This window comes from Dreissena polymorpha, chromosome 4 (genome assembly GCF_020536995.1).
Source record: "Dreissena polymorpha isolate Duluth1 chromosome 4, UMN_Dpol_1.0, whole genome shotgun sequence".
Taxonomy (NCBI): Eukaryota; Metazoa; Mollusca; class Bivalvia; order Myida; family Dreissenidae; genus Dreissena; species Dreissena polymorpha.
In genome coordinates, this window is record NC_068358.1 from 8,586,496 (window position 1) to 8,600,465 (window position 13,970).

Sequence of the window (13,970 nt, forward strand, 5' to 3'; positions counted from 1 at the left end):
AACTCCCGGCCGAAACTAGTTCAGCCCGATGGGCAGTCGACGGCTGGTCAGCGTGCACTAGGTCTCTTCCGGGGGATAACTCTTGTTCGTCCGAAAGGGGCCCTTAAAGGGGCATACCCACTCACAGGCAAAACTGGCGCGTAATAGGCTACTGTGAAACCATTTATTTTCGACAGCACAAAATTTCGTCATTTTTATAAAAATGACGATTTCGTCAGCACTTAAATTCGCCGATTTCTGATTTTGAATAAAAAAAAAATGCGTCAGTCAATATCCGATTTGTGTGTAATACATATTCGCGATCAATCGCAGTTGCGAAAAATCGTGGTACGAATGCGGGAACACACTTGAGAATCACTGCAGGAGGTGGGGCCTGTTTGTCACATGCCAATTTACTAGTCTTTTGTTATCAAGGGACAGTAATGGAATCTCTAAATGTATGCCATTCACACGTTCATTGTTATGATTAGCGGACAAGTGGGATCGAATAACCGTTAACGAGTGTTTGTAACAACGAAGCCAATTGCCAATTAGTCTTATTCTAGTTGGTATGATTTTATTAAAATGCTGTCAATACCGTTTTAAAACTGTTTGTTTTATACGAAGAGGTTCCAGTTTGTTAAGTGTTGTGTTTTTTTTTCAAATAAAATGCTTTTTTATTCTGATATCAACATTCAAATTATAAACTCTATGTGTGTGTTTGTTCTTAAAAAGTAAACTACCGGTATATAAATCAATAATGTCAATAATTTAACAAATTAATAAATTGATACATATAAAATAGTAATAAGTGTGGTTAAACGCAAACAATCAAACAACAAACAGCAATTAAAATATTCTTTATTAATTTGTGATAAATACGCATGTTGATCACACATCGTCATCTTTTCATTTGGTTTATTGTCTTTCATCGGCATTCGCTGCGTGATGGATAATATGCAACACCCCTGAAAAACACAATGCACCTAATGGGTAATAAAGTTGTAAACAATTAGCGCTAATTCATTACCATTCTACATAAACGAAGTCAACGCATTCGATACAGCTGTACTGCACACGCGTTTTAAAGAAGTGTAACGTGTCAGTTAAGTACCTTGTGTAATCTACATCCCTTTGTGTCAAAACCGGATTAATCTTGATTACGAAACAGCAGTGAATGTGTGCATGGATTATGTTGAAATTTAATGCCTCATGTCTACGGTAAAGTTTTAAAATATTGTTCAACTTAGTGTTTGTTTCTGTTCAAACATAGAGCATGATTGTTAGTAAGGATCTTAAATTCGCCGATCGGTCGACTGACGAAATTTATGAAAATTGATGCCTGACGATAAATAATGGTTTCACAGTAAATAGGTTGCACCTGGCTCCGATCCTAATTAAAACTCCCGGCCGAAACTAGGTCAGCCCGACAGGCAGTCGACGGCTGGTCAGCGTGCACTAGGTCTCTTCCGGGGGATAACTCTTGTTCGTCCGAAAGGGGCCCTTAAAGGGGCATACCCGCTCACTGGGAAATGACGCATACGAGATGAAGGTTAAATAGGGTGCATGCACGGGGCCGACCGTAATTAAAACTCCCGGCCGAAACTAGTTCAGCCCGATGGGCAGTCGACGGCTGGTCAGCGTGCACTAGGTCTCTTCCGGGGGATAACTCTTGTTCGTCCGAAAGGGGCCCTTAAAGGGGCATACCCACTCACAGGCAAAACTGGCGCGTAATAGGCTAAATAGGTTGCACCTGGCTCCGATCCTAATTAAAACTCCCGGCCGAAACTAGGTCAGCCCGACAGGCAGTCGACGGCTGGTCAGCGTGCACTAGGTCTCTTCCGGGGGATAACTCTTGTTCGTCCGAAAGGGGCCCTTAAAGGGGCATACCCGCTCACTGGGAAATGACGCATACGAGATGAAGGCTAAATAGGCTGCATGCACGGGGCCGACCGTAATTAAAACTCCCGGCCGAAACTAGTTCAGCCCGATGGGCAGTCGACGGCTGGTCAGCGTGCACTAGGTCTCTTCCGGGGGATAACTCTTGTTCGTCCGAAAGGGGCCCTTAAAGGGGCATACCCACTCACAGGCAAAACTGGCGCGTAATAGGCTAAATAGGTTGCACCTGGCTCCGATCCTAATTAAAACTCCCGGCCGAAACTAGGTCAGCCCGACAGGCAGTCGACGGCTGGTCAGCGTGCACTAGGTCTCTTCCGGGGGATAACTCTTGTTCGTCCGAAAGGGGCCCTTAAAGGGGCATACCCGCTCACTGGGAAATGACGCATACGAGATGAAGGCTAAATAGGCTGCATGCACGGGGCCGACCGTAATTAAAACTCCCGGCCGAAACTAGTTCAGCCCGATGGGCAGTCGACGGCTGGTCAGCGTGCACTAGGTCTCTTCCGGGGGATAACTCTTGTTCGTCCGAAAGGGGCCCTTAAAGGGGCATACCCACTCACAGGCAAAACTGGCGCGTAATAGGCTAAATAGGTTGCACCTGGCTCCGATCCTAATTAAAACTCCCGGCCGAAACTAGGTCAGCCCGACAGGCAGTCGACGGCTGGTCAGCGTGCACTAGGTCTCTTCCGGGGGATAACTCTTGTTCGTCCGAAAGGGGCCCTTAAAGGGGCATACCCGCTCACTGGGAAATGACGCATACGAGATGAAGGCTAAATAGGCTGCATGCACGGGGCCGACCGTAATTAAAACTCCCGGCCGAAACTAGTTCAGCCCGATGGGCAGTCGACGGCTGGTCAGCGTGCACTAGGTCTCTTCCGGGGGATAACTCTTGCTCGTCCGAAAGGGGCCCTTAAAGGGGCATACCCACTCACAGGCAAAACTGGCGCGTAATAGGCTAAATAGGTTGCACCTGGCTCCGATCCTAATTAAAACTCCCGGCCGATACTAGGTCAGCCCGACAGGCAGTCGACGGCTGGTCAGCGTGCACTAGGTCTCTTCCGGGGGATAACTCTTGTGCGTCCGAAAGGGGCCCTTAAAGGGGCATACCCGCTCACTGGGAAATGACGCATACGAGATGAAGGCTAAATAGGCTGCATGCACGGGGCCGACCGTAATTAAAACTCCCGGCCGAAACTAGTTCAGCCCGATGGGCAGTCGACGGCTGGTCAGCGTGCACTAGGTCTCTTCCGGGGGATAACTCTTGTTCGTCCGAAAGGGGCCCTTAAAGGGGCATACCCACTCACAGGCAAAACTGGCGCGTAATAGGCTAAATAGGTTGCACCTGGCTCCGATCCTAATTAAAACTCCCGGCCGAAACTAGGTCAGCCCGACAGGCAGTCGACGGCTGGTCAGCGTGCACTAGGTCTCTTCCGGGGGATAACTCTTGTTCGTCCGAAAGGGGCCCTTAAAGGGGCATACCCGCTCACTGGGAAATGACGCATACGAGATGAAGGCTAAATAGGCTGCATGCACGGGGCCGACCGTAATTAAAACTCCCGGCCGAAACTAGTTCAGCCCGATGGGCAGTCGACGGCTGGTCAGCGTGCAATAGGTCTCTTCCGGGGGATAACTCTTGTTCGTCCGAAAGGGGCCCTTAAAGGGGCATACCCACTCACAGGCAAAACTGGCGCGTAATAGGCTAAATAGGTTGCACCTGGCTCCGATCCTAATTAAAGATCCCGGCCGAAACTAGATCAGCCCGACAGGCAGGCGACGGCTGGTCAGCGTGCACTAGGTCTCTTCCGGGGGATAACTCTTGTTCGTCCGAAAGGGGCCCTTAAAGGGGCATACCCGCTCACTGGGAAATGACGCATACGAGATGAAGGCTAAATAGGCTGCATGCACGGGGCCGACCGTAATTAAAACTCCCGGCCGAAACTAGTTCAGCCCGATGGGCAGTCGACGGCTGGTCAGCGTGCACTAGGTCTCTTCCGGGGGATAACTCTTGCTCGTCCGAAAGGGGCCCTTAAAGGGGCATACCCACTCACAGGCAAAACTGGCGCGTAATAGGCTAAATAGGTTGCACCTGGCTCCGATCCTAATTAAAACTCCCGGCCGAAACTAGGTCAGCCCGACAGGCAGTCGACGGCTGGTCAGCGTGCACTAGGTCTCTTCCGGGGGATAACTCTTGTTCGTCCGAAAGGGGCCCTTAAAGGGGCATACCCGCTCACTGGGAAATGACGCATACGAGATGAAGGCTAAATAGGCTGCATGCACGGGGCCGACCGTAATTAAAACTCCCGGCCGAAACTAGTTCAGCCCGATGGGCAGTCGACGGCTGGTCAGCGTGCACTAGGTCTCTTCCGGGGGATAACTCTTGTTCGTCCGAAAGGGGCCCTTAAAGGGGCATACCCACTCACAGGCAAAACTGGCGCGTAATAGGCTAAATAGGTTGCACCTGGCTCCGATCCTAATTAAAACTCCCGGCCGAAACTAGGTCAGCCCGACAGGCAGTCGACGGCTGGTCAGCGTGCAATAGGTCTCTTCCGGGGGATAACTCTTGTTCGTCCGAAAGGGGCCCTTAAAGGGGCAAACCCACTCACAGGCAAAACTGGCGCGTAATAGGCTATATAGGTTGCACCTGGCTCCGATCCTAATTAAAACTCCCGGCCGAAACTAGGTCAGCCTGACAGGCAGTCGACGGCTGGTCAGCGTGCACTAGGTCTCTTCCGGGGGATAACTCTTGTTCGTCCGAAAGGGGCCCTTAAAGGGGCATACCCACTCACAGGCAAAACTGGCGCGTAATAGGCTAAATAGGTTGCACCTGGCTCCGATCCTAATTAAAACTCCCGGCCGAACTAGGTCAGCCCGACAGGCAGTCGACGGCTGGTCAGCGTGCACTAGGTCTCTTCCGGGGGATAACTCTTGTTCGTCCGAAAGGGGCCCTTAAAGGGGCATACCCGCTCACTGGGAAATGACGCATACGAGATGAAGGCTAAATAGGCTGCATGCACGGGGCCGACCGTAATTAAAACTCCCGGCCGAAACTAGTTCAGCCCGATGGGCAGTCGACGGCTGGTCAGCGTGCACTAGGTCTCTTCCGGGGGATAACTCTTGTTCGTCCGAAAGGGGCCCTTAAAGGGGCATACCCACTCACAGGCAAAACTGGCGCGTAATAGGCTAAATAGGTTGCACCTGGCTCCGATCCTAATTAAAACTCCCGGCCGAAACTAGGTCAGCCCGACAGGCAGTCGACGGCTGGTCAGCGTGCACTAGGTCTCTTCCGGGGGATAACTCTTGTTCGTCCGAAAGGGGCCCTTAAAGGGGCATACCCGCTCACTGGGAAATGACGCATACGAGATGAAGGCTAAATAGGCTGCATGCACGGGGCCGACCGTAATTAAAACTCCCGGCCGAAACTAGTTCAGCCCGATGGGCAGTCGACGGCTGGTCAGCGTGCACTAGGTCTCTTCCGGGGGATAACTCTTGTTCGTCCGAAAGGGGCCCTTAAAGGGGCATACCCACTCACAGGCAAAACTGGCGCGTAATAGGCTAAATAGGTTGCACCTGGCTCCGATCCTAATTAAAACTCCCGGCCGAAACTAGGTCAGCCCGACAGGCAGTCGACGGCTGGTCAGCGTGCACTAGGTCTCTTCCGGGGGATAACTCTTGTTCGTCCGAAAGGGGCCCTTAAAGGGGCATACCCGCTCACTGGGAAATGACGCATACGAGATGAAGGCTAAATAGGCTGCATGCACGGGGCCGACCGTAATTAAAACTCCCGGCCGAAACTAGTTCAGCCCGATGGGCAGTCGACGGCTGGTCAGCGTGCACTAGGTCTCTTCCGGGGGATAACTCTTGTTCGTCCGAAAGGGGCCCTTAAAGGGGCATACCCACTCACAGGCAAAACTGGCGCGTAATAGGCTAAATAGGTTGCACCTGGCTCCGATCCTAATTAAAACTCCCGGCCGAAACTAGGTCAGCCCGACAGGCAGTCGACGGCTGGTCAGCGTGCACTAGGTCTCTTCCGGGGGATAACTCTTGTTCGTCCGAAAGGGGCCCTTAAAGGGGCATACCCGCTCACTGGGAAATGACGCATACGAGATGAAGGCTAAATAGGCTGCATGCACGGGGCCGACCGTAATTAAAACTCCCGGCCGAAACTAGTTCAGCCCGATGGGCAGTCGACGGCTGGTCAGCGTGCACTAGGTCTCTTCCGGGGGATAACTCTTGTTCGTCCGAAAGGGGCCCTTAAAGGGGCATACCCACTCACAGGCAAAACTGGCGCGTAATAGGCTAAATAGGTATCACCTGGCTCCGATCCTAATTAAAACTCCCGGCCGAAACTAGGTCAGCCCGACAGGCAGTCGACGGCTGGTCAGCGTGCACTAGGTCTCTTCCGGGGGATAACTCTTGTTCGTCCGAAAGGGGCCCTTAAAGGGGCATACCCGCTCACTGGGAAATGACGCATACGAGATGAAGGCTAAATAGGCTGCATGCACGGGGCCGACCGTAATTAAAACTCCCGGCCGAAACTAGTTCAGCCCGATGGGCAGTCGACGGCTGGTCAGCGTGCACTAGGTCTCTTCCGGGGGATAACTCTTGTTCGTCCGAAAGGGGCCCTTAAAGGGGCATACCCACTCACAGGCAAAACTGGCGCGTAATAGGCTAAATAGGTTGCACCTGGCTCCGATCCTAATTAAAACTCCCGGCCGAAACTAGGTCAGCCCGACAGGCAGTCGACGGCTGGTCAGCGTGCACTAGGTCTCTTCCGGGGGATAACTCTTGTTCGTCCGAAAGGGGCCCTTAAAGGGGCATACCCGCTCACTGGGAAATGACGCATACGAGATGAAGGCTAAATAGGCTGCATGCACGGGGCCGACCGTAATTAAAACTCCCGGCCGAAACTAGTTCAGCCCGATGGGCAGTCGACGGCTGGTCAGCGTGCACTAGGTCTCTTCCGGGGGATAACTCTTGCTCGTCCGAAAGGGGCCCTTAAAGGGGCATACCCACTCACAGGCAAAACTGGCGCGTAATAGGCTAAATAGGTTGCACCTGGCTCCGATCCTAATTAAAACTCCCGGCCGAAACTAGGTCAGCCCGACAGGCAGTCGACGGCTGGTCAGCGTGCACTAGGTCTCTTCCGGGGGATAACTCTTGTTCGTCCGAAAGGGGCCCTTAAAGGGGCATACCCGCTCACTGGGAAATGACGCATACGAGATGAAGCCTAAATAGGCTGCATGCACGGGGCCGACCGTAATTAAAACTCCCGGCCGAAACTAGTTCAGCCCGATGGGCAGTCGACGGCTGGTCAGCGTGCACTAGGTCTCTTCCGGGGGATAACTCTTGTTCGTCCGAAAGGGGCCCTTAAAGGGGCATACCCACTCACAGGCAAAACTGGCGCGTAATAGGCTAAATAGGTTGCACCTGGCTCCGATCCTAATTAAAACTCCCGGCCGAAACTAGGTCAGCCCGACAGGCAGTCGACGGCTGGTCAGCGTGCACTAGGTCTCTTCCGGGGGATAACTCTTGTTCGTCCTTAATACCTTGTATGTTTCAACCTATGTTCTAAACTTTCTAAATAGGATGAAAAGGCTGTTAAATATGCTAAATAGGATGTATGTTTCAACCTATGTACTAAATAGGCTAAATAGGATAAATAGGCTGAAAAGGCTGTTAAATAGGCAAAATAGGATATATGTTTCAATCTATATACTCAATAGGCTAAATAGGCTAAATAGGCTAAATAGGCTGAAAATGCTGTTAAATAGGCTAAATAGGCTAAATATGCAAAATAGGATGTATGTTTCAACCTATTTACTAAATAGGCTAAATAGGCTGTTAAAAAGGCTAAATCGGCTAAATAGGATGCATGTTTCAACCTATGTACTAAATATGCTTAATAGGCTAAATAGGCTGAAAATGCTGTTAACTATGTACTTAATATGCTAAATAGGCTGAAAATGCTGTTAAATAGGCTAAATATGCTAAATAGGATGTATGTTTCAACCTATGTACTAAATAGGCTAAATAGGCTAAATAGGCTGAAAAGGCTGTTAAATAGGCTAAATAGGCTAAAATAGGCTAAACATGCTACATAGGCTGAAAATGCTGTTAAATTGGCTAAATAGGCTAAATAGGATGTATGTTTCAACCTATTTACTAAATAGGCTAAATAGGCTAAAATAGGCTAAAAAGGCTGAAGAGGCTGTTAAATTGGCTAAATAGGCTAAATAGGATGTTTGTTTCAACCTATGTACTAAATAGGCTAAATAGGCTGAAAATGCTGTTAACTATGTACTTAATAGGCTAAATAGGCTGAAAATGCTGTTAAATAGGCTAAATATGCTAAATAGGATGTATGTTTCAACCTATGTACTAAATATGCTAAATAGGCTAAATAGGCTGAAAAGGCTGTTAAATAGGCTAAATAGGCTAAAATAGGCTAAACATGCTAAATAGGCTGAAAATGCTGTTAAATAGGCTAAATAGGCTAAATAGGATGTATGTTTCAACCTATTTACTAAATAGGCTAAATAGGCTAAAATAGGCTAAAAAGGCTGAAGAGGCTGTTAATTTGGCTAAATAGGCTAAATAGGATGTCTGTTTCAACCTATGTACTAAATAGGCTTAATAGGCTAAATAGGCTGAAAATGCTTTTAACTATGTACTTAATAGGCTAAATAGGCTGAAAATGCTGTTAAATAGGTTAAATATCCTAAATAGGATGTATGTTTCAACCTATGTACTAAATAGGCTAAATATGCTAAATAGGCTGAAAAGGCTGTTAAATAGGCTAAATAGGCTAAAATAGGCTAAACATGCTAAATAGGCTGAAAATGCTGTTAAATAGGCTAAATAGGCTAAATAGGATGTATGTTTCAACCTATTTACTAAATAGGCTAAATAGGCTAAAATAGGCTAAAAAGGCTGAAGAGGCTGTTAAATTGGCTAAATAGGCTAAATAGGATGTTTGTTTCAACCTATGTACTAAATAGGCTAAATAGGCTAAATAGGCTAAATAGGCTAAATAGGTTGAAAAAGCTGTTAAATAGGCTAAATAGGCAAAACATGCTAAATAGGCTGAAAATACTGTTAAATAGGCTAAATAGGCTAAATAGGATGTATGTTTCAACCTATGTACTAAATAGGCTAAATAGGCTAAAATAGGCTAAAAAGGCTGAAGAGGTTGTTAAATTGGCTAAATAGGCTAAATAGGATGTTTGTTTCAACCTATGTACTAAATAGGCTAAATAGGCTAAATAGGCTAAATAGGCTAACTTCACACACGTACTTGCTATAGTATGCACGTACAATCCAGTTCTTGGTCTGTAGGATAAAGACAATGTTTACCGATTGAAGAGCATCTATTTTTATATAACTGGCATCTTTCGCGAATTTATATTCATAATTTCATGAAGTTATCTGTTTTCGAGAGAAGTTATTTGTTTTCGCTAAATCTTACATTATTTTCATGAACATTTTATCTGTATGTGTTGGCAGTTTAGAGCACTAACATGCATAAATTCGTGTTAACATAATATATTTATTTCCGTGAAAATGTATCTGTTTTCGCGAAAATAATTTCTTTTTCGCGAAATCCTCCATTATTTTCATGTTATTTTAAGTTGTTAAGTGGTGGCACAAATATGCTTCCATAGGCTTGTAAAGCGAAAGTCCGCAAGTATTCCACGTAAGCGTTATATTCGCGAGGGACTGGTCAAACACAGCGAATATGACGGAAATATTCATGACCATATACAACTTCGTATATCAATTGCGTTTATCAGTGTTGATTAGTTCATCATTTACTCCAGTGCAGTCATAACATAACTGGTGGTCAGTTTACTATTTCATTTTCATGGGGAACAGGTTAATGAAGAAAAACACTTAAATATTGGGCGCTTTTCCATTCGTGTATTGTTAAGCGGCTCTAAAGTTTACACTGTTTACACATTAGTAGTGTTTAAATCAGTTTTAAGGTTCCTTAAAAATACCAATACACGATTGATCATTTACACAAATTACAACACACATCCTAACACGTTTGCATTTAAACTGTCCAATAAGAAGCATTAACTAACATTTGTAAATCATATCTTTATGCACCTTAAACATACTTTTCCCGGGCTTCAGTAAAATATAAGTATAGCAGCAAAAGATAACTGGTTTGTCTTTTCCAGGTAGACACTTTCCATTTCGGGTCCTATGATGCTGACATTTGTAAAACTACCAGCCTCATTCGTGGTGAATTACGTGTATTGGTGTATTAGATATGTCGAAGTCGTAATAGATTTTCGTGTGTGCAAACGAAATCAGAACCCAAAATCAACGGAATGCAAATTGCAAAAATAATATATCAATAAAGTCAAACGAAAATTGCTCTTTACCAAATTTGTAAAAAAAAACAACACAAAAAAAAAAACACAATCAGAGCAAACATACACATTATTCCATAAAGACCTGAAAGTCGCTCATCTGTGCGGCGCTCAATTACCCATTTAAAACCATTTATGCCTAGTGGACTCCCCCATCCTTCTAAATTGGATCAATTGATATCCAAAATTAGGGATTTCTAGTATATTTATTTCTATATTTAGAATATTTCTTATAAAAATTCCTTTAAGCAAACAGCGCAGACATTGATGAGACGCCACATTATGCGGCGTCTCATCTGGGTCTACGCTGTTTGACAAGGCCTTTTTTCTAGACGCTAGGCATAAATGGGTTAATGCCGTCTGTAGTCTGGCATTGTTACAAAACATATCCGATGAAGAATTAATTCTACCGAATTCGAATGATATTAGTACGGATATAACATCAACGTTTTTTTTTCGTCCTTTTAAAGTTCCTTAAAAAGAAATGTTACAAATACAGGAACAAGAAACTCCAGAATCATTGTTTCGAAAAGAATTCGATAACATCTGGTGAAATGGCAAGTGACCTCTTCCCATACAATACATGATAAAACAATATTAAACATAAAACTTATCAAAGCTTGTGACACGTCTTGGGAGGGCCAATTTGAAGCATGTGAGGATAAAAACAGGCACATCCGACAAACAATCACGAATTTCGTGCTTGAGCTACTATACAAACAATAGTCCATAAACAATAGAATCCATAATCTTTGATAAGTTTTTTTTTACAGAATATAAAATTCTCGAATTACTCGCGCTTTGTATATACTATTTTTCGAGTGAAAGCTTTCGATGATTAAAAACAAATGGCAAAGTAGGTCTGAAGCAATATTTTCTCTTCATTAACGCCTTTCTGAGCTTCCTCTAACGAATAACAAGTTCGTTCAAGAATAAACTTCGCGTATGCGCACAATCCGAAACGATTTTACCAATGGAACCTAAACATTAAATGAACACTGATTGCGAAATTGTGTTCAGACATAAATCAAATTTGGTTGAAGACCCCCTCCTCCCCATGAGTTTGTCAACCAATTATAAAAATTAACAAAAAGCAAAGCCACAAAGAAAGCCACCACCTAGATATTGAACTAATCCGTGCATCGCTAGATTCGATTTGGCGAAACGGTAAATTTTTCATACAAATTTTAACAATGCTGGTTCCATCCGCTTTCTTTGAACGTACAAACTCTGAGCTGCAAAAATAAACGTTCCATTTCTTGATATATAACAAATAGTTCTCGTAAAGAAATTCAACTTCGTCTTCAACAAATTCAATCAGACGGCAGAATAATATCTTCATAATCAGAACCGCTTTAAATCTGTCGTAAACGAGCGACTTGTATATTAACGCAAGATTTGGCGAACATTTAGGGAGAGTTCTTCCGTTGTCTGTGGCCAGTCTGGTCACTAAGTCAGCTGAAAGCACATCAACATCCATCGTTGTTTGCTGAAATGTTATAGTCGAACCGTCATATATCGCCGTCCATTTCGCGTCTAAGATCTATTGGAGTTAAGAAACTGCTTTTGCTGGATCGATCTGATCGATATAAACTAAAAGCATTATAGCAAAATAGTTCAATTTGACGCTTTCAGTTGTGTTTACAATACTCACGTATAAATCCGTTATTTGTATGGAGCTTTTGTTAACGTAAGCGTTTAAACTGACGTTTACGTTGCCCACATACACACGAATTTCGTCTAAAGTGGTATTTAGAGGCAATGTAATCGGATATTCTAGGGATAGTTTGACAGGTAGTTCGAAAAACTTGGCACTCCATTCCCTTTGTGGATGAAAGCATTTGGCGTTTGCGCCAACCACCTGTCCCACTGGACAATTCATGTTTCGACAATTACGATAATTCTGGAAAACAAAACAGAGCGCAAAATCTGTTAAAGTGGTGACATTTGCAGATATGAAGCAAAAATAAATGAACAAGAATAAAGAAACTCCAAAGCCATTATCAGGAGAGGTATTCGTATTAACATTTGCTAGTATATACTTTATTATTGAATGGGAGTGAAACATTTCCTATACACAAGTAGACACTTTCTCCAAAACGACAATAAACATAAGCGGTTCATTGTATGCGGGAAACGTTCATGTAATAGAAATCGCCATTATTGACATTTTACTGTTTAAACATTAATTGATTAAAAACAACTAATTGTGTGAAATCCACATGGCTTACATATACAAATAACCGTTTTATAAAATGATATTTCTGTTATTCTCACGGCTTCCGAAATCGTCGCCAATCACATTATGTCCACTTCATCAAAATATGAGCCCATTCATAACAAGTTGGTTATATCATATTTAAATAAATTAAGATATATGTATATATAATCATACAACCATGCATTTGTAGTTGAAATAAAACGTTGGTATATCTGTGCATACACGAAAATACATATATACTCACCAGTGTACCATTCGGAAAAATTTCGCATGCTTTCTGAAACGGTTCTCGAAATTTAGCGACGAAATCCGCCCATTCTAATATGATGACGAAATGATGATAGCCATCTCCTTTGGTTAAATCATCGAAAATGGAATTCTGGCACTGCTCATAAAAATTGGCATTGTATAAGTGTGAGCAGAGAAAACAGAAAATATTCTTGAAATGAATCCTTCTTCCGGTGACGGTCTGGTGGATGTAAGCCGATTCGAACGAGCTTGTACACAAAGAGGCAACCATGCCTGAGTCCAGGTCCATGTCATTCAGCCATGCAATGAACATCGGGTCCGACATATTAAAATCTTCAATTTGACAGCATTCAACGCGCGAATCGAGTCATCCTTTTTTTGATACAGAGTATATATAATCGTGCATGTATCTGAAATATACGTTTGTCAAAAGTTCCGGCTGCATTGACGTAAGGAGAGAATCTATGGCAGAAGGCCACATATGCTGCGGTGTTCCATCTACAACAACTGCCAGATCCCACTGTTAACCATCCGTGACACCGTTGCACGTAGCGCACATATCATTGACATAAATTTTATGCCTGCTGAGAGAATATACGTGAAGCATAATTATGGCCCCAGGGATAATGAGCGAGGTCAGAGCATTTGGTTGTTCTGTTATATGTTGTGACCATGTAGAATGCTGGGGAGGTTGAATGCAGATACGGAATGGTGTTGAGGCATTCTTCCTCTTCCTCCACCTCAGATGATGTTAAGAGGGAAGAAGTTCCGCCTGGAAAGCAGCAGTCATTTTAACGGTAGCAGTCTGCATCACAAGAGCAATCTGAAACAAATGTGTGAATGTTCGACGTTTTAAAACAGATTTGTAGTCATAGCACAGCGGTCAGTTAACATACTTGTTCCTTGAGTATGTTGGTTAACCTGTGCTAAGTTCAAGTTCGTGGCTGCAACTGAGAACTGTTCTACTTGAATTAAAGGAAAAGGGCAAATGGCTGTAGAAATATTTTCACCAATGGTTTCAAAAAAATGTATGTGGACGGATCGAGAATCTGATTCTTTGATCTTGATTCAGCTCTCTATAAATGAGCTTGCAGGTTGGTATTTTTGAAATAACTTGCTCAATTATAAGGCTAAATACTGTTTAACTGAACGAAATCAATCAATATATTGTGTTAGAGTAGAGCCAACACAATGTTCATCAAATCTGTTCGGCTAAGGCCAAATATTCCGAGGCAGGTATTTCC